This window comes from Ambystoma mexicanum, chromosome 13 (genome assembly GCF_040938575.1).
Source record: "Ambystoma mexicanum isolate Mex_15411 chromosome 13, UKY_AmexF1_1, whole genome shotgun sequence".
Lineage (NCBI taxonomy): Eukaryota > Metazoa > Chordata > Amphibia > Caudata > Ambystomatidae > Ambystoma > Ambystoma mexicanum.
In genome coordinates, this window is record NC_090938.1 from 67,509,393 (window position 1) to 67,528,804 (window position 19,412).

The 19,412-nt window shown below is 46.7% G+C and overlaps 1 long non-coding RNA gene across 2 annotated transcripts in view; it reads right to left on the reverse strand.

Moving 5' to 3' along the window:
* The window catches only part of LOC138520083 (uncharacterized), a 274,786-nt gene that overhangs the window by 27,076 nt on the left and 228,298 nt on the right, over positions 1 to 19,412 (reverse strand). The window contains exon 4 of one of the 2 annotated variants that reach the window (XR_011282778.1): positions 15,316 to 15,377. The exons of the other annotated variant lie outside the window; for it this stretch is intronic. This is a non-coding gene — a long non-coding RNA (uncharacterized lncRNA). The remainder of the gene's footprint in view (positions 1 to 15,315; positions 15,378 to 19,412) is intronic. 2 annotated transcript variants of the gene reach the window in all.

Below are 19,412 nucleotides of genomic sequence, written 5' to 3' on the forward strand. Positions count from 1 at the left end.
AGCACTGGTCGAGGCGTCTCAGACAGCTTTAGCGACTGCGGAGTACAACAGTCAGTGGTGCAGTTGCTTCCAGCTCGAAGGGCTTGACTGGCTTGAAAATGTCCTTTAAGATGGAGGTTGGTAGATGCTTGTCGATGCACTCCTCCTAGCTTCTTCACTGGGCCTGCGTTGTCCTTTAAGGCAGATGGGACAAAGCTGAGGCGAATGTTGCAGGCACAGGCCATGTCCTAGGTTTGGTTCAGAGACTCTCGGGCACTTCCCACTTAGGAAGCTAGCTGCAGAGCCTAGCAGGGCACGAAGTGTGCTGGCTGGATACTGGTTCTGGAGCTGCTGAGGGGTCCTCTGGATTCAGTATCTCCCTCTGTTTCCTGGGAGATGTTTAGGGAAGGGGTCTTGCTTCCTTCTTAGAAATCCTGGCCTTCTTTCACAGGTGGAAGATGTAAGGCAGACTGTACCTTCAGCCAGGGTCCAATGATTAATTTGTCCTTCTACTTTTGGTGAAGCCTTCAGATGATCTGCCAAAATAGGGTCTCAACCCTCTTTTAAAGCCAAATTGGCAACAGGGATTGGTGTAGGCCAAGCCTACCTTAATGAACCAATCCTGGGTCCTCACCAACAATCTCCTGTATTCATGAGGTCATAACCAAAGTGCTTTGGAACAGAAATTGTAAAGGGGTAAAAACATGCAATACTAAGTCCCACTCATCTTCCTGTCTGCTGTGGATCAAAGGGTGTCTCTGGTTACTGGAGCTCTCTGTGGTTCCTGAATAAAGCGGCAGGTCTCCCTTGAAGCTGCGGCAAAACAAGGCTCTGTAGCTCCCCCACACCCCATTCTCGTACCATCAGAATGGGGTCCCCCTGTGGGGATGACTACTATAATACCTGCAGTCCCAGACATGACATTTCACTGTGAATCAATACTGAGGGCGGGAGCTAGCTTCAGGTTGACACAGCACATTTGAAAGGGTGTTGGGGTTTCCTGTCTCCTTTGTTAGCCTTTCTAGCCAGGCACCATGCTCACCTGTTTTAATTAAACTCTGATTAGTATGCAAATGCTGCCACCAACTATAGAGTTCAACAAAAGGACATGATGGATCCATGGACCATGTATTAGCTAATTAGGCTGGCAATGGCAGGGGGAAGGTTTGGCCCTCACTTTTCTGGAGATGCGCTGTGTACTCCACCTGTCAGAGCTAAATATGACACAGGGGACTGTGTCTATAGGCTGTGTTAACCCAGTGTACACAGGTCTATGCGTATGAAGATCAGTAAGCATAAGAAAATGTGTGCAGATTAGCCCCACACATTTTCCGGAGATTGATCTGCCATTATTCAATTTCATTTCAAATTTAAAAAAGCCCAGGTGAGCGCACATCCACTGTGCATATGGTCGAATTCCTCACATACCCCCAAGCCTGAGCATGTGAACCAACATCCTGCTGAGGGTCTGGTTCCTCATCACGACAAAGTACCGACTGAGGCCATCTGCATTTCCATGCTGGGAGCCTGGATTGTGCTGGATGTCCATATCTAATCCCTGTAGGGATATGGTGCAACACAGAACCTTAGGGTTCTCCCCTTGCATGGCCATTTACCATCGAAGAGGCCGGTGGTCTTTCTGGATCATAAAGTGTGACCCAAAGATGTGGGGTTTCAGTTTCTTAATGCCCAACATGATCGCGTAAGCCTCTTTTTCAATGATGGCCCAGTTCCTTTCCCTTCTTGTCATTCGCCTGCTAATATAGGCGACAAGTTGCTCTACCCCTTAAGAGTTCAGCTGTGCTACCATTGCTCCAATCCCAAAATTAAAGGCACCTGTTTGGATAATTAACTCCTGACCATAGTCTGACATGCTCAGAACTGGGGACCTCCACGATCAATCCTGAAAATCCTGAAATGAGGTTTTACACTCGGGGATCCAAGTTACCTTCTTTGGCATTTGAAGATAATTAATTCAGGGGCATTACAATGGTCCCATACCCCTTGATGAATGACCGCTAGTACCCGGTGAGACCTAGAAAGGCTCTCACCTGTGTCTGTGTGTTGAGGATGTCCCAACCCTTTAAATCCTGCACCTTCGCTTTGAGGGGTTGTTTCTTACCTCCACCGACCAGGTGTCCTAGGTAAGTCACTGTGCCCTGCTCTACCTGGCACTTTGTGGCCTTCATAGTCAGACCTGCATTCTGTAGAACCTGAAGCACTTTCTTTTCAGTTGTGATAAGTGATCCTCAGAGGTATGGCTGAACACAGCAATGTTGTCTAAATAGGCAACACTGATGTTTTCCAGCCCAGAAAATACTTGGTTAACCTTAGGCAAAAAGTGGCATGGGCATTCTTCAATCAGATGGGCATCACAGTGAACTGAACATGTCCTTCCGGGGTTGAGGATGCTCACTCCTCTCTCGCTCCATCTGTCAAGCTGACCTGCCAGTACCCTGTTGTGAGATCAAAGGTATTCATGTACATGGTGATGCTGAGTGTATCAATGAGCTCATCTGACCAAAGAATGGTGACAGTATTTAGAAGTCCACAAAAAAGCAAACTTCAGTCTTCCCAGCACTGGTCTTTTTTAGAGACCATTACCATTTGGCTGGCCCAGGGGATGTGGGATGGCTTTATTACTCCTAGGGACAACATATTGGTAACATCCTCCTTGATGGTGTCCCTGACCTTATCAGGACATGCCTTGAAACCTACTCTTCACCACCTTACTGTCTCCAGTGTCCACAGCATGCTTGCACCAATCTGCGTGATCTGCGAAAACAGACCGGCAAACTGTCCCAGTAAACAGCGACAGTCTGTCAGTTGCTGTTCTGACAGGTCCGTTGCAAGGTTCACACCTTCAACTGACCCATCTGCAGCTTCATTGTGCAGGAGGTCTGGGAGGGGTTTGGTCTCCTCCTCAGTCACTACGTTGGTCACCAATGCCATGATCAAGTCATCCCACCTATTTAGCCGGTTGACATCAAAGACCCTGCACATCTGTTTAGGTCCTTTTACGTCAATGAGATAATTCACCTCACTTAATTTTTCCAGCACACAGTAAGGGCCAGTCCTGGCACTGGGTTTGACAGGCTCCATAATTACACCCACTGGCCTGGAGAAAAGACTCTTACTGTGGCCTTCTGGTGGTGCCAGTGCTTCATCAGCTCCTGACTTTCCTTTGGGTTTTTGGTCAACTGTTCCATGTACCTTGCCATTCTAGACCGAAGGCCAAGTACATAGTCCACCACATCTCGCGTAGGGGACGAGGAGTTGCCCTCTCATCTCTCTTTCACTAGACTGAGGGGACCTCGTGCAGGGTGTCCAAACGGATGCTCAAAGTGGCTAAACCCTACTCCATTCTGTGGCACCTCCCTGTGCGGCGACCAGAAGGCATGGCGGGGGAATATCCCATTTTCTCCTCAGGAGCTCTTCCAAACACCTATCTTGCCATTCAGTGTCTTGTTGAACCACTCAGCAAGCCCGTTTGTTTTTGGATGGGAGGACGTAGAGAACCAGCAGGTGACGCACACTCTTCACACATAGCCTTCATATATGCGGATATGAAGTTTGATCCCCTGTCAGAAACGACTTCCTTGGGGAATCCAACACAGGAGAATAGTGCAATCAGAGCCTTCACAACCACAGGGGCTTTGATGCTCCTCAGAGGGACAGCCTTAGGATACCGTGTGCCATGGTCTACCACCACCAACATGCATCTGTTCCCTAAACTGGATTGAGGATCCAAAGGACCCACAATATCCATTCATATGCTCTCAAAAGGCAGCCCGACCATGGGTAGTGGAATTAAAGGGGCTTTTGCGGCACCACCTAACTTGCCAGAATATTGACAAATAGGGCAGGAATGGAAAAATTCCTTAACTTTTACGCTGAAATGCGGGCAGTAAAAGTGCCCAGCCAACCAGTCAAATGTCTTAGACACTGCCAAGTGACCCGCTAAAGGAATTTGGTGAGCCAAATGCAAAAGGGACTTTCTGTGGCACTGGGGAATCACCAATCACCAGTCTTCTGGTGCCTTTGACCTCAGAGTCTTTTGGCTCACTGTACAGGAGTCCATTCTCCCAGCACACTTTGAACACAGGCAAGGGGCCTTGCCCTTACCATGCTTCTCTGCCTGCTTCCACAGACACGCCCAAGGAGGATACTCTTTTTGGGCTTTAAATAATTCAGTCTGATCTGGGCCCCTAGCTGATGCACACTCATCCAGCTTGGTCAGACCCTTCAGATCTGCGCTCACATGGTCCTCCACCTCAGGTTCCTACACTGCACCAGGCAACTCTGAAGTCACTGGGTCCCCTGCTACCAAAGTAGAATCCTCAGTGGCTTCTGACTCCTCTCCTGCAGGTGTAAGCGGCCCAGCAGTTTGTGGAAGTGGACGAGGGTCTACCGGCTACACCGTCCCTACAACAAGCCATCTGGAAGCACTCCAAGCCATGAGGCTCTAAGAGTGTTAAATCTGGTGACCTCTTTGGTCCTTGATCGGGTAGCCTCTCTGACTATCTTGGAGTCAGGAAGATCATTACCCAACAGACATTGGATGGAGTCTTTCACTGTTACACAGTGCTCAGTCATTTCACCTCGCCAGATGAACTCTATGTAACGCTCACCTGATTCTCGCAGAGGCGCCGGTCTTGACTGGGCGACTACCGTATCTTCAAAGGTGATGTGTAGCACCCGGTTGGCTCTTTGGGCTGGACCTCTGTGCACTGTATGCCTGACGTGTAGAGTAAGATGTCTGCAGATAGAAAATATGGGGTTAATGAACTGGGGTTATTGGGGTGTCCCTATCTCTTTCCTCTTCTCCTCTCCTGTAGACCCCCAAAGGTTAACGCTCTCACCTTAGGTAAGTGAATGCCGAGCTCTCCATCTGCCTCGGGGCAGGGTGCTGTAACCAGTTTCTTCACTGGATAGGTAGAGCAGGCCTCTTGACTTCAGAGGACTGCTGTCCGTCGTTTACTGCACGAACGGTAAGTTTCGAGTCATTCAAATGTCTTTAAAGTCTTTAGTAATGATGTCTCTTGTTTTGCAGGGTTCCGGCGATGGCGGATGACGGGCTGAAGTGAGTTGAAGATGGAGCCCGTGTGATGAATAGAAGCGCCTGGAAGCACGTAAGTAAGCGCTTGTTGCCTGCTTCACTATGCGCTCTAACTGTCTTTTTATTTTGCAGGCACAAGTTCGGAGCGGCTGCAGGGTGCCGGAATACCCACTGGATTAGATGTGGAAAGGAGTCATGGCACGTGAGTATTAAAGTTCCCCAATGTCTTTAAACGCACCTTGTTTTGTCTTTCAGATGCGGGATGCAGCGCCGAAGAGTAGGTAAGCCTTTGCCTTTCAGATGCCGGAATGCTAACCTGTTCTTTCTTGTCTTTATAGGTGTTGCTGAAGACTGGATTCAGGATGGTAAGCCTTTGCCTTTCAGATGCCGGAATGCTAACCTGTTCTTTCTTGTCTTTATAGGTGTTGCTGAAGACTGGATTCAGGATGGTAAGCCTTTTTCCTTAGGCCCAGGACCAGATGCAGAAGACACGATGAGCGTTCTGCTGCAGAGGTTGCAGAATAACGCAAAGCAAGATTCATCCACCGGGTGTGGTTTAAATAGCCTCCTGTAGTGCCTAGGTGTCTCCTTCCACAGCCACGCCTAAGTAAGAAAAGAGTTCCTGGTAAGAAAAGAGTTCCTGCCTTCCAGAAGAGTTCCAGTGTTCTGAATCTAGGGAGTGGCTCCAGCCCCACCCAACAGGAACAGTAGTTCCAAACAGAAGAGGATCAGAGGCTCAACTGGCAGGCAAGTAAGCAGCATGGTCTGCTGAAGGTAAGTCCACCCAAGCATTATGAGCCCGGCGCTTCCAGCGCTGGGACTGGGCATATTTATGAGCCTGGTGCCACTGGCGCCAGGACTGGGTCCAAAAGGTCCCAATTGGGACTGGTTGGCACTCGGAACCTGGGTTATGGATCTGCTTCCAAGGGAGTTGGGAAAACCCTGACCTTTTGGAAGCAGAGATCATGACAGTACCCCCCCTCAAGGCCCCTCCCAAACCGGGCATCTCCGGGGGTTTTGGCTTGTCAGGAAATGTTCGGTGAAATCTTTTGATTAGGCGAGGAGCGTGGACATATTCAGCAGGTTCCCAGGATCTCTCTTGGGGGCCGTAGCCTTTCCAGTCAATTAGGTAGAATAGTTTAGATTTGGAGATCTTGGAGTCCAGAATGCTTTTGACTTCAAACTCGAGTTCTCCATCCACTAGGATAGGTTTTGGGGATTTGGTTAGTCGGGTTTGAGGTTGCACGGGTTTTAATAGAGAGACGTGGAAGACCGGATGTATCTTCATGTGCGGGGGCAAGTCCAACTTGACCGCTACTGGGTTTACTATGGTAGTGATGGAATAGGGACCAAGGTATCTTGGGTTGAATGTGCGTGGCCCTTTTAGAGGTAGATATTTGGTGGATAACCAGACTTGATCCCCTACTTGATAGTGAGGGGCTTCCTTCCGATGTTGATCTGCTCCTTTCTTGTATTGTTCTTTAGCCCTTTGAAGGTGAGAAACAGCTTCCTTAAAGGCTTGGGTGATTGTAGAATGCAGGTAGTCTACTGCTGGTGTTTCAAGATCTTGGAGGGGATCCAACTCCGAGGTTCGAGGGTGACTGCCGTACAAAAGAAAAAACGGGGTTTTCCCAGTTCCCGAATGGACAGAGTTATTGTAGGCATACTCGGCTATCCAAAGGATATCTTTCCAAGTTTTTTCAGTTTGTTGCAGCATGCAGCGTAAATACTGTTCCAGAGTTTGATTGGTCCTCTCGGTTTGTCCGTCGGTCTGAGGGTGGTGACTGGTCGATAGTCTCACATCAATTTGAGCCGACCGACAGCAACTTCGCCAAAAATGAGAAATAAATTGACTACCTCGATCCGAAATTAGAACCGAAGGAAAACCGTGCAGTCGGACGATGTTTTCGAGAAATTCTCGGGCCAGAGTTGCTGCTGTTGGCAAGCCTTTGAGCGGAATGAAATGCGCCATCTTGGAGAATAAGTCCACGATTACTAGAATCGTATTGTATCCGGAGCATGGAGGTAGATCGGTGATGAAGTCCATAGAAAGCGTATGCCAAGGGCGAGGTGGGATGTCAATAGGGCGTAAGAGGCCTGCTGGTCTTTCCTTTTGACTCTTGTTTTGGGCGCATACACCACAGGACATTATAAAGTCTCTGATATCTTTTTTCCAAGACGGCCACCAGAAGTAGCGCTTGATCTTTTCTGAGGTCTTGGCTATACCGGGATGACCTTCCATTAAAGAGTCGTGATAACAAGAGATTACTTTTTTCTGTAAATCTGTGCTGGGTAGGTATAATCGTTCTTGGAAATACAATAAGTTGTCCTTTACTGCAAAGTCCTTTCCCTGCAGATGCCAATTCTGTATGTCTGCTGGAGTTACAAGTTGCCTGGCTTTATCCTTAACTTCCTCTATGGATTCTGTGGCGATTACACCCAGAATTCTTTGTTCGGGAATGATTGGTACAGGTTTAGGGTTGACCAAGTGTTCTTCCACTCCCATCCGAGAAAGGGCATCGGCTTTACCGTTCTTTGTACCAGGTCGATAGGTAATTATGAAGTCAAACTCGGCAAAGAATAATGACCAACGGAGTTGTCTAGAGGATTGGGCTTTTGCGGTCTTCAAATATTGCAGGTTTCGGTGATCCGTAATCACAGTAACGGTGTGTCGGGCCCCCAGCAGATAATGCCGCCAAGCCTTAAAGGCAGACTTGATAGCCAGAAGTTCCTTGTCAGTAATCGTGTAATTGATTTCAGGAGGCGAGAATTTGCGGGACCAAAATGCCACTGGATGCAACTGATTGGTTACCGGGTCCTTTTGTGATAGAACTGGCCCCATGGCAAGGCTTGAAGCATCAGTTTCCACGATGTAGGGGAGTTCGGGGCGAGGGTGTTTTAAGATTGGTGCAGAGATAAATTTAGTCTTCAAATCCTGGAAAGCTTGTTCCGCCTCGGTAGACCATTCAAAACGTTTGTTTTTCTTTAACAAGGCAGTGATGGGCTGGACTATTCGAGAGAATTCGGGGATAAACCTGCGGTAAAAGTTAGCGAAGCCTAACATGCTTTGCACACCTTTTACGGAGGATGGTGATGGCCATTTGAGAACTGCATCGACCTTCTTTGAATCCATACGCACTCCGCCAGGTGATAATATGAATCCCAAGAATTCAACTTCAGTCACGTTGAAAACACATTTTTCCAACTTAGCGAAAAGTTTGTGTTGACGCAATCTTTCGAGGACCATTTTCACGTGTTTCCCATGTTCAGATTCCGATGAAGAATAAACGAGGATGTCGTCAATGTAAACAACAACACACACATCTATGAGCTCTCTGAGGACATCGTTCATAAAATATTGAAAGGCGGCCGGGGCATTGCAAAGTCCGAAGGGCATGACCTGATATTCAAATAGCCCATACTTGGTGCGGAAGGCCGTCTTCCATTCATCGCCCTCTTTTACTCGTACCAAGTGGTAAGCTCCTCTAAGATCCAGCTTTGTATATATGCATGCTTTTCTGACTTGGTCCAGGAGTTCAGGGATCAAAGGTAACGGATATCTATTCTTAACGGTGATCTGGTTCAGGGAGCGATAATCGATACAAGTTCTAAGGTCTCCTTCCTTTTTTGGAACGAAGAACAAAGCTGAAGAAGCAGGGGACTTGGAAGGACGAATAAACCCATTTGCCAGGTATTGATCCAGGTATGGTCGAAGGTGAAGGTTCTCAGGCTCGGTGAGGGCATAAATTCTACTACAAGGAGGAGTAGATCCAGGTATCAGGTCTATCTGGCAGTCATAAGACCTATGAGGAGGTAGAGAGTTAGCCTGATCCTTCCGGAAAACATCTTGGTATTCTAGGTATTCGGGAGGTAACTGGGGAGTCTCTGAAGAAATTGCGGCCAGTGCAACACCAGGTGGAGGGTGACAAGTAGAGACACATTCTGGAAACTGGACCGTTCTTGCTCGCCAATCGATCAGAGGATTGTGTTTCTCTAACCAAGGTATTCCTAGAATAATCTGAAACTGAGGGGCCTTGATCACATCGAACACGATCTTCTCATGGTGTCCATCTTGACTTACTAGCGTCACCTCTTGAGTGGTATGCGTTACTGGCCCGGAGGCTATCTCCGTACCATCCACCGTAGTAATGACGTCCTTTACAGCCTTGGGACAAAGAGTTAGATTCATCCTCAAAACCATTTCATGATCCACATAATTGCCGATGGCACCGCTGTCGACGTAAGCTTCAATTGCATGTAATCGATCCGGATTATCAAGGCTAATGAGGACCATAGGTATCACGAAATGCGAGGTCACGGAACTGGTTTTCACGCTCGGCAAGAGGACCTCTATTCTTGTCGGGCAAGGTCGTTTCCCTGCTCAGAGTTTGTAACTTTGGTAACTGCAGCTCCTACTGCCTTCTTGGCAGGTTTCACCAGACAGTCTCGAAGAAAGTGCCCTGAGTTTCCGCAATATAGGCATAATTGCAACTGTTTCCTCCTTTCCCGCTCCCTTTGTGTTAGAGGACCTTTCAGACCCCCTATTTGCATGGGTTCCCCGGAGTCTACTCCTTTGGAAGGAGTTGGCGGTTTGGAAAATACTCGAGCATCAAACTTGGAACGATCGGCCTTCCTGTTCTGCAGCCTGTGATCTATTTGAACGACCAAGTCTATATAATCCGAACAGTCTTGTGGGGGATTCACTACTTGGGCTAAAACGTCTTTGAGCTCTCCACGTAGACCTCTATAAAACAGCGTAATCCTTTTGTCCTCAGGCCATTGAGTTTCCACTATTAGCCTATTGAAAGATGCAATATAAGCCAAAAGGTCTTGATTACCCTGTCGCAATGAAAGAAGCTCATTGTCCAAGGCCTGCCCCTGTGAATGTCTTGCGAACAGTTTTTCCATACTAAGCTGAAAGGCTTGAAAATCATGGAGAATCGGATCATCTTGATTAACTAGAGGGATCGACCAGTCTGCCGCATTGCCACTAAGGTACGAAAGTACAAAAGCTACTTTTGCTTGATCAGTTGGAAAGGCTGCTGGCCGGCATAAGAAGTGCAACCGGCACTGATTGATAAATACTGCAAACCTCTTTGGGTCACCAGAAAATCGTTCGGGCGGAGCCAGAGGTACATTCCCAGGTAGGTTGATCTGCACTGGATTCATAGAGGATGTTGAAGGAAGATTTGCCCCTGATGCGGGTAACGGGGTCTGTCCGGCTTGTGACTGTAGCACTTGTCTAGCAAGATTGTCTGTTCTCTCCTTGGAAATAATTAGTTCCCTTCTTAGAGCATTCGTTTCCTGACGAGCTGCATGCACTTCTGCCCTTAGTTCCCCAAGTAACCGGGCTAGGGGGTCAGTATCCGAGGTTTCCATAGCGCCTGGGCGAGAGTTTTGCGGTAGGCTTTGCGTTCTGTAACGCTCACCTGATTCTCGCAGAGGCGCCGGTCTTGACTGGGCGACTACCGTATCTTCAAAGGTGATGTGTAGCACCCGGTTGGCTCTTTGGGCTGGACCTCTGTGCACTGTATGCCTGACGTGTAGAGTAAGATGTCTGCAGATAGAAAATATGGGGTTAATGAACTGGGGTTATTGGGGTGTCCCTATCTCTTTCCTCTTCTCCTCTCCTGTAGACCCCCAAAGGTTAACGCTCTCACCTTAGGTAAGTGAATGCCGAGCTCTCCATCTGCCTCGGGGCAGGGTGCTGTAACCAGTTTCTTCACTGGATAGGTAGCGCAGGCCTCTTGACTTCAGAGGACTGCTGTCTGTCGTTTACTGCACGAACGGTAAGTTTCGAGTCATTCAAATGTCTTTAAAGTCTTTAGTAATGATGTCTCTTGTTTTGCAGGGTTCCGGCGATGGCGGATGACGGGCTGAAGTGAGTTGAAGATGGAGCCCGTGTGATGAATAGAAGCGCCTGGAAGCACGTAAGTAAGCGCTTGTTGCCTGCTTCACTATGCGCTCTAACTGTCTTTTTATTTTGCAGGCACGAGTTCGGAGCGGCTGCAGGGTGCCGGAATACCCACTGGATTAGATGTGGAAAGGAGTCATGGCACGTGAGTATTAAAGTTCCCCAATGTCTTTAAACGCACCTTGTTTTGTCTTTCAGATGCGGGATGCAGCGCCGAAGAGTAGGTAAGCCTTTGCCTTTCAGATGCCGGAATGCTAACCTGTTCTTTCTTGTCTTTATAGGTGTTGCTGAAGACTGGATTCAGGATGGTAAGCCTTTTTCCTTAGGCCCAGGACCAGATGCAGAAGACACGATGAGCGTTCTGCTGCAGAGGTTGCAGAATAACGCAAAGCAAGATTCATCCACCGGGTGTGGTTTAAATAGCCTCCTGTAGTGCTTAGGTGTCTCCTTCCACAGCCACGCCTAAGTAAGAAAAGAGTTCCTGGTAAGAAAAGAGTTCCTGCCTTCCAGAAGAGTTCCAGTGTTCTGAATCTAGGGAGTGGCTCCAGCCCCACCCAACAGGAAAAGTAGTTCCAAACAGAAGAGGATCAGAGGCTCAACTGGCAGGCAAGTAAGCAGCATGGTCTGCTGAAGGTAAGTCCACCCAGGCATTATGAGCCCGGCGCTTCCAGCGCTGGGACTGGGCATATTTATGAGCCTGGTGCCACTGGCGCCAGGACTGGGTCCAAAAGGTCCCAATTGGGACTGGTTGGCACTCGGAACCTGGGTTATGGATCTGCTTCCAAGGGAGTTGGGAAAACCCTGACCTTTTGGAAGCAGAGATCATGACACTCTATTATCGCCATGTGGCACTTACTCTTTTTGTCAAACCCACTGACACTACAATCCGGCCCATCAATATAATGGCCTAGCTGTACCTACTGCCGGGTGACAGCAGTGAGGCTATCCACGGTGGCTCGGACCACAGGAGTTTTGTTTCTACTGATCTAAATAGAGTTCAGTATTATTGGGAACTGGTATCTCTTCTGGAGACCTGGAACTGTTTCCACTCAGTGCAACCAATCCACATTCGGCCACTCCTTGGCCTAGTCGGAATTCCTCCTCTAGGTGGTCCACACTAATGATACCCTGTTCCGTGAGTCCAACATTCGCTATGGATTGCTTGTGTAATCCTGAAGAGGAAGAATGGAAGTGTCCCTTCCCTCAAGCCACGCCTAAACTTTGGAAGATGACGTCATGGCCAAAGAACAACCGGACGCACAGATTTGCACCTCTGCCCACTGCCCCGAATGCCAACACACACCGTGACCAAGCTCCACCTGCAAAACCAGACTGCATCACGCACAAGATACGTGACGGGAACCAAGACAGAGCTGGGTTGGATCGCATGGACCAGCTCAACTAAACGCTTCACAACCTAAACTGCCCTCGTTAGAGATGACATAGCCACGACAGACAGAAAATACATGTGCTGTCGCACACCTGGATCATTCACACACCAATCCACATGAAGAACACATTCAGTGCTATGACGTAGCAGACCGCGCACACTCACAGAGTGCATCATTATTATTTTCCACATAGGCCAACAACCACATCGCAGAAACACAAGACGCCGGAGGAGTTTGCGTATATGCTTGCAGAGGCTTTATGCTACTAACCCTGAGGACAAGACCCTATAGATGGACCAATGCACAAGGAATCACACTACGCACCACACCTCCTTGCCCTATAGACATTATGCAACGACATAAAGCCCAAGCCGAAGTAGGCCTCAGAAAAGAGCCAACAGGCCAGAAGAAGCTCATAGAAACTACGGAGCTACAAGATGCTTAGCACGCAGAACAGCCCCTGGCTGGAGCCACCGCAGCCTAGGTCGTAACGTTGCAATCCACATTCCACACTCTCCAAGCCAAGGTGACACCCACCACCGCTGTGACTATCCAAAGCAAAACACAAATTAAATCCCTGTAATTCTGCCTCAACCATGGTCTCCAAACAAGTGACCAGGCCGACCTGATACAATGCCAATTCCCGAAGACCGAAGAAGTACTGGTGTCCCATGCCTGGGACCCCTCTTGCAACAAAGTTGTAACAACTCAGACACAGGCGGAGATGGGAAAGGAGCGCTTTAATGGCAGTAGCAGGACCTGTCCATCGTCTTTCACTGACACATAGTCATACATTGTTGCCAGCACCAGGTACATCGCAGTCTGGGAATGACTATGGTCCCAGGCTTGGGGGCTCGCTGATGGACCAATCAGGACACGGGGCCTAACCACTGACGACAATACCACATAACCAATCACTAACCATCTCCATGTATCATTTTCGGAGTAACAATTTCTAGGGACGAACCAAGCGTATCACCTGACCTCTGTTCCACCAATAACGCTTTTCACTATATGGTTCTATATTGAACCACCCACTCGGGGAACCAACCCAGAGTGGCTATAGGTTTGGGGATGAGCTTTTGCAGGTGACACAAACATTTACGTCACACAGGTAGAAAACGGCCTGCAAGCCCAACTTGGATGAGAATTTGCCTGGAACCTACCCTCCATGAATTTGTCCCTCCTTGTTTCTTCTAATAAACAGCAGTAACTAATTGCTCTTGTGTGTCCCCTCTACTTCTTTGGGACGCAGAAGGAGTTAGGGCCTTCCGAGAGCTGGAGGTCCGCAGACCCAGGTTACGGCTCTGCCGACCATCAGAAATTACCCTAACACTTTGGAGGCCCCAGAGAGATTGTCTGTGATAAGGTTGCCCAGCAACGCGGCCCTCTCCGCCGTTGCCCGCTTGGAGGACTGCAGGACCATCACAGAACTGCGAGACAAACGGACGGCGCAACCGGAGATTGTTCGTCGGGAGCCGACTTTAAAAAAATTCCCAACAATCCCTTGCAAGCAGGATCCCCTTTTCTATGGGCCAACTCCTTACACACAAAACAAACTTTGGGTGGTGAGAACACAGGTGTCCCAGTGTTAGGGGTGCTTGTACTCGTCTTTTCAGGGTGTAGAGCTGAAGTAAGGTTTTGGGATTTCCCTTCATTCTTTTGGAGATCTGACTTTGAAGAGGATAGGGTTGGACCTTTGTCCTTCCAATTTTTGTTAACTTTTTTGTCCAATGATTTCTTTTCCAGTGTGGGTGTGCACGCCTGAGCCTTTTTGTCGACTTGAGTACATGCACGTCTCTTGGCAGCCTCTGAAAGCTCCCCAGGGTCTGTGCTAGTTTTGTCCATAAGATGCTGGTGTAGATCCGCTTCACACTTCTTCAATAACTGCTCACAAGCAATCAAATTGTACATCCCTTTAAATGTGTCAACTTTATTACCAGCCACCCTCCCGCTCAGATTTTCAACAAGTGCAGAAAAGTGTCCAATGTCTGCCCACTTTTCTTTCCAAGCTCTGGGAAGCTTTTCAGATACTGTTCACGGGTTTTACAGACCTTCCTGAGCTTCCCACCGGCAGTTCGGCACTCTGAACCAATGGAGAAAGGCTTGAGGATTTTATGCTGGTGCCAGATTCAAGTGGCCACCATTTGTGCCTGATGTGGAGCTGTGCAGACTAACAAGAGTGCGCCGAACGCAGCACTCCCTGATGGAAGTCTGGAGTTAGGGAGGGGCCCAGTAGCGCCGAGCTTGAGGGTGGAGGATGGAAAATACCAAGGGTTGGCTCTCCTTTCGCCAGCTTCTTTCCTCAGACCTTTGTGAAGATCACTAGTCAGGGCGACAAGGGGTTCTGTGGAGGATGTTTCCAGGACTCGGCCCTGTGGCGGTCGGCCATCTTTAGTGTGGGCATAATCCCAGGCAATGGTGTTCACCTGAAGTTCTACAACAAAAGAGAGGCTAGACAGTAATTATTGAACCAGATCCGTATGGTCAGCTCCTCTTAAGGTCACCCACCTTCACAACAAGAAAAATACTTCAGGATCTGAGTCATTTCAGAAACGTAAGGGTTGCTTAATTTTAATGGAATGCATTGCATTGAATCTCAAACAAAGATGGAAGCTAAAATACTTCAGAGTATAACTTCATGTTTTCAATAGCATATTTCATTAATTTTAGAATGTTTTTAAAACCGGTAAAACAACATAGGAAACAGAAACAATTATAAAGCATGCCTATAATTGATTCAGTGCTATGTGCTGTACAGTTTACTACACACATTTGCACATACTAATCATTCACTCTCAAGACTTAATGTCACCCATTCATACTACACAAACAAACCCAACATGTTTCATTCCTTTACATCTGCTAATACAGTCAGATTCTTGGAATTTCATCAGGGGCTATCTGTTTCCTTTTTCAATTAACAACAATTGCTGGTACTTATTTTTCACTTCTTTAACTGACGGAATTACCTAATTTTCTTCACCATAATGTTTCAAGCTTGCATTACGTCTGTGCAACCCAAATTGCTCACCTGAAATGACAAGAACATTGATTTCAATTTACCACATGTTCGTGTGGTGAACAATACCTAGTGATAATTAATATCACTCGATTTGATATGATTGCATATTATTTGCAACACATTAAAGATCAATAGAACTTAGCAAAAATGTTCCATGACATGTGTGCGCTCTGTTCTGTCTTCGTCTCTCTTCTATAGTCCCTTAGTGGGAGAAACTGTCTATAAAATGTTATCCAGCTGAGGTTTCAGTTCAGCTGTACAAGGTTAAGTTTAGCTGTACAGTTATACAAGTAATCATCATTTGTCTATTCTGTCAGGTGTTATTGTGATAAAAGGGTAATCGCCCTTCAATCAGTTTGTACTGATCTGTATTGCTTGTTTAAAGTGCATGAAGTGCTAAAAGTCAAGAGAATACCGATACTACAACTTAGTATCAAGTATAACTGGAGCTCTCTAATGTTAGATAAATAGTTTAGTGAAAACAGTATCACTTAGCAGCGGCTACTTTGTTGTTGAGTGCGAGGTTTGTGTTGTACACGTCTAGTTAGGCTTCAAAGGGAGGGTGAAAGAGACGGGGGGTGGGGGGAGGGGGGACAAGCCGATCCCTGAACCTAGTAAAAGGACGAATGTTGTCTGATTACAACGCCCTGCTGCTGAACTGTATAACGTCCAATTGGGAAACTCAACAAGGAGGCTCCATTTTAGTCTACATGTATCCACATTCATCTTGCCTACTCGAAAGTGTACGCTGTACACCCCTTTGTGTTGGCAAGTATTCGGATGTCAAAACTGAGTCCACCATTGATTGCTGTGGACAGAGCACGGAGGGGGTTGGCTCGATAGTGTATCGACTTCAAAATGTAGGCTACAATTATCTGAATTCAAGCTTTCCTAAAGCTTGTTCACCTCTTAGCACCCACTTACCGAACTGGCATACAACATTCCTCCAGGCTCTGCGGGGTGCTTATTTTTTCTTTACTTGTTCCTTCCATTGGGATTCATGCCTATCCGCAGCATCAGCCTCGCTCTTTCTGAAGGACTTATTTGAAATAGTCACCTTACTTAAGTCCTATTGCGATGTTCATTACTAAGAGCTTTCACTCTTTGGAGGGACGTAAACTTGTTCGAGTTAGTCCTCTTTCTATTTCCATGCGTTTGTGTTGCTCAGGGCTAGGGGATTATACATCCTCATCACTAATTGTCCATATATCATCTTTGCTATTCCTAAGGGAGTTGTCTTAGATAGATTGTATCTCTTTTGTTTACACGGTATAGTAGAATTTGCTATGCAAAAAGACAAAGGGCCTCATTACACGGACGGCGGTAAGGGTTAACGGTCACCGTTAATGGCAACGGTGACCGTTAACCCTTACCGCCGTACTACGAGGTCCCTTTGCGGGTTGGACGATTTAACGCCTGCTTCTTGCAGGCGTTAAAATCCAACCCGCTAAGGGACCTCGGAGCTAATTACGGCACCGCAAAATTGCGGTGCCGTAATTAGCGCCTTCCCCAGTCCCATAGAGCCCTATGGGGCAGAAATGGGAATGGGGAAGGGCAATGGCGGAAAGGGGATTTACCGCCCCTCCAACCTTGGAATGGGGCGGTAAATCCCCTTTCCGGCAAGGCGGTGCCGGTATTTTACCGGCATGAGCCATGGCGCTAATAGCGCCATGGCTCACCGCCTACCGTGTAATGAGGCCCATAGTCTAGTTCTAATGAGTCCTCTTTCTATCCCCAATAATTTTGTGTAACTAGACACACGAGCAAGTGACAATCACATCACTTATTGTCCATGGAGCATTAACAGCAGGTCACGTGTCACATGTCCTACTCAGTAAGAATATTGACAGCCCCTGGTTTATAGCTGAGCCACAGACAGCCTCTGGGGTTTATGTTCGATTATTGACTCTTATCCCCATATAGTGAATGTCCCTACATCGTGAACTGAAAATCTGCTAAAAACTTCACGCACAGAGGCACTGGTTTTAACCTAGTGCATTTATAGTCTCAGAATGTGCTACAAGCTCGTAATGCCGTCCAAATGACTCCTTGTACACTGGGGGCATGTGCTGCACAAGCGCATTAAGTTACAATTATTGTGCACTCACTATGTGTAGATTTGCCACAGAAGGTAGCTGGTTCTAGCTACAGAAGCACACCGATCCTCTGCACACCGATCCTCCGCAAGAATGGATAGTGTCTTCACTGGTGTCTGTACACTCTAACAGGATTTAAGACATATTCTAGTTGCTATGAGTTACAGGTTCATCATAATTACATACACAGAAGAACCTAAATCTATGGTCTTAGGGAAGGCATATACTAGCCACACTACATACCTCTTGGCAGTTAAAAATCCAGCCATTTGATTTTCTCATTGAGACCTCTTTCTACGCTGCCTGCTAGAAAAATAAGTTGTTGGTCTTTATTTGGCAGTTTTCTCTTATCCAGATTGGCGTTGCCCCCAGTTTTAAATTGAAATAATCCCGACTACTTCATTTCTCTCCGTCTGTGTATGAACTCAATCCAATGGGCGACAAGTGGATCATTTTGTGTCTGATTTTTTTAAGCAGCTCTGATGTTCAATTATCCTTGTTTTAATGTTCCTTTCGGTTTTCCCAATGTAGAGTTTTTTACTCGGGTACCATATCCCATAGATGACCATTTTCAAATTGCAATTGGTCAGATGTAGCATTCTCCATGGTATCGGGAGACCTATATCTACCTCTATGCTTTTGGTAGTTGAAGAGCAACATGAACATGTACCACAGGGATAGTGTCTCTTCAATGGTGGAAAACCCCATCTTTCTGGTAGATTTGATTGCGTTGGTTGCCTCATGCCTATATCATTGCCTGTTATTTGGTCTTTAAGATTCTTACTTCTTTTGAATGCCACAATCATTTTGCTGAGTGGACATATTCACCTTTCCAAGACTTTCCAATGTTTACAGATTACCTTTTTTTATTGAAATTGACAGGGTGCTGTAGTTGTTAACAAACACCAATTTATCATTATTTATGGTTTTCCTAATTTCTTTGTACTCTAATAAGGACTCACAATTGTTATTACTCGCTCTTTTTAGGGCTTTAGCTGTTAATTTACTTGGATTGCCTCTAAGATGTAGCTTGTTTCTGAAGATCCCAGATTCTTCCTTGAAGTCCTGTCTCTTCGTACTATTCCTTTTCAATTGACGGAATTGACCTAATGGTAGATTACCTCTAACATGACATGGGTGGAAGCTATCGTAATAGAGCAGAGAATTTCGACCTGTCGGTTTGTGAAACAAATAGTATTTTGCACTCTTCTTCGACAGTGATTTTAATATCTAAGAAGTTCAATTATTTTTTGCTTAAATTGTAAGTAAAAAGTAAAATCTGTCTTGTGAGTTAATCCATTTGCAAAAGGGGTTTGGCCTCTATCTCGCTCCCCTTCCAAACCACCAGGAGGTCATATATATAGTGGCTCCACATCTGAATGTGTTCTTTATATGGATTGTTCTCACTGTGAACTTTATTGATTTCAAAGGCTTCCATATACAAGATGGCAGTGCTAGGAGCCAAGGTTGCTCCCATGGTGGTTCCATTAATCTGTGGATAGAAAGCTCCATTGAAATGAAAATAATTTTCTGTAAGTGTCATTTCAGCACACCATGAGATGAAAGAAACTGATGTTGTAGTTTCTTTTAAATCGAGGAGCAATCTTTCTTCCAACATTTCAACTGATGCCCCTTGGGGAATACTGGTATATAGTGCAACTACATCTAGTCCGAGTAGAATGTCTTCTTCTGGATTAAATTTCATGCCCTCTATTTCTTTGATAATCTGAGTGGTGTCTTGGACATATGAAAACATCTTATGTACTAGTGGTTGGAGAAATGCATCCACAAATTTTGACAATGGTTCTAGAACAGAATTCACTTCTGATACAATTGGTTGACCAGGCGGACCTTTTACAGATTCATGAATGTTAGGCAATATGTAGAATTGTGGTTTATTAGGTTTGTCCATTATCAAAATGTCTGCCTCTTTTTGTGAGACCAACTC